Genomic DNA, 2,500 nt, shown 5'->3' on the forward strand with positions numbered 1-2,500 from the left:
AACGTGCAAGCATACTAACCTAACCCTAGGTAAGGCATGTCAGAGCGAAAGACAGTAATTTCGAATGAGCCAAGAAAGAGCGGTGCGGGGCCGGTCGGAGCGCACCCTTTTCTCGGTGGCTGGCGGGCGAGAGAGTGCTGCGTCGCCGGCATCGGCGTCGAAAGAAGCCGAGCCGAAAAAAGTTAAAGTACAAACGTGCAAGCATACTAACCTAACCCTAGGTAAGGCATGTCAGAGCGAAAGACAGTAATTTCGAATGAGCCAAGAAAGAGCGGTGCGGGGCCGGTCGGAGCGCACCCTTTTCTCGGTGGCTGGCGGGCGAGAGAGTGCTGCGTCGCCGGCATCGGCGTCGAAAGAAGCCGAGCCGAAAAAAGTTAAAGTACAAACGTGCAAGCATACTAACCTAACCCTAGGTAAGGCATGTCAGAGCGAAAGACAGTAAACTCGAATGAGCCAAGAAAGAGCGGTGCGGGGCCGGTCGGAGCGCACCCTTTTCTCGGTGGCTGGCGGGCGAGAGAGTGCTGCGTCGCCGGCATCGGCGTCGAAAGAAGCCGAGCCGAAAAAAGTTTTAAAGTACAAACGTGCAAGCATACTAACCTAACCCTAGGTAAGGCATGTCAGAGCGAAAGACAGTAATTTCGAATGAGCCAAGAAAGAGCGGTGCGGGGCCGGTCGGAGCGCACCCTTTTCTCGGTGGCTGGCGGGCGAGAGAGTGCTGCGTCGCCGGCATCGGCGTCGAAAGAAGCCGAGCCGAAAAAAGTTAAAGTACAAACGTGCAAGCATACTAACCTAACCCTAGGTAAGGCATGTCAGAGCGAAAGACAGTAATTTCGAATGAGCCAAGAAAGAGCGATGCGGGGCCGGTCGGAGCGCACCCTTTTCTCGGTGGCTGGCGGGCGAGAGAGTGCTGCGTCGCCGGCATCGGCGTCGAAAGAAGCCGAGCCGAAAAAAGTTAAAGTACAAACGTGCAAGCATACTAACCTAACCCTAGGTAAGGCATGTCAGAGCGAAAGACAGTAAACTCGAATGAGCCAAGAAAGAGCGGTGCGGGGCCGGTCGGAGCGCACCCTTTTTTCGGTGGCTGGCGGGCGAGAGAGTGCTGCGTCGCCGGCATCGGCGTCGAAAGAAGCCGAGCCAAAAAAAGTTAAAGTACAAACGTGCAAGCATACTAACCTAACCCTAGGTAAGGCATGTCAGAGCGAAAGACAGTAAACTCGAATGAGCCAAGAAAGAGCGGTGCGGGGCCGGTCGGAGCGCACCCTTTTCTCGGTGGCTGGCGGGCGAGAGAGTGCTGCGTCGCCGGCATCGGCGTCGAAAGAAGCCGAGCCGAAAAAAGTTAAAGTACAAACGTGCAAGCATACTAACCTAGCCCTAGGTAAGGCATGTCAGAGCGAAAGACAGTAATTTCGAATGAGCCAAGAAAGAGCGGTGCGGGGCCGGTCGGAGCGCACCCTTTTCTCGGTGGCTGGCGGGCGAGAGAGTGCTGCGTCGCCGGCATCGGCGTCGAAAGAAGCCGAGCCGAAAAAAGTTAAAGTACAAACGTGCAAGCATACTAACCTAACCCTAGGTAAGGCATGTCAGAGCGAAAGACAGTAAACTCGAATGAGCCAAGAAAGAGCGGTGCGGGGCCGGTCGGAGCGCACCCTTTTCTCGGTGGCTGGCGGGCGAGAGAGTGCTGCGTCGCCGGCATCGGCGTCGAAAGAAGCCGAGCCGAAAAAGTTAAAGTACAAACGTGCAAGCATACTAACCTAACCCTAGGTAAGGCATGTCAGAGCGAAAGACAGTAATTTCGAATGAGCCAAGAAAGAGCGGTGCGGGGCCGGTCGGAGCGCACCCTTTTCTCGGTGGCTGGCGGGCGAGAGAGTGCTGCGTCGCCGGCATCGGCGTCGAAAGAAGCCGAGCCAAAAAAAGTTAAAGTACAAACGTGCAAGCATACTAACCTAACCCTAGGTAAGGCATGTCAGAGCGAAAGACAGTAAACTCGAATGAGCCATGAAAGAGCGGTGCGGGGCCGGTCGGAGCGCACCCTTTTCTCGGTGGCTGGCGGGCGAGAGAGTGCTGCGTCGCCGGCATCGGCGTCGAAAGAAGCCGAGCCGAAAAAAGTTAAAGTACAAACGTGCAAGCATACTAACCTAACCCTAGGTAAGGCATGTCAGAGCGAAAGACAGTAATTTCGAATGAGCCAAGAAAGAGCGGTGCGGGGCCGGTCGGAGCGCACCCTTTTCTCGGTGGCTGGCGGGCGAGAGAGTGCTGCGTCGCCGGCATCGGCGTCGAAAGAAGCCGAGCCGAAAAAAGTTAAAGTACAAACGCGATGCTAATGAGCGAGCCGTTGTCTCGACTAATATGTAGGGGGCGTTCGATCGAGCGTCTGGCTTGAGCGCTTGTCGGCCTAGCAGAACGGTCGCATTGTTATGCCCGGGTTTTAGGCACCGCTGCAGGCGGCCGGCAGAGCTCTTGTTTGTGCGAAACTGAATGGATCGAGCCCGAGAGAGGGCGAGCA

Source organism: Styela clava, chromosome 5, assembly GCF_964204865.1.
Source record: "Styela clava chromosome 5, kaStyClav1.hap1.2, whole genome shotgun sequence".
In the NCBI taxonomy this organism is placed as follows: domain Eukaryota; kingdom Metazoa; phylum Chordata; class Ascidiacea; order Stolidobranchia; family Styelidae; genus Styela; species Styela clava.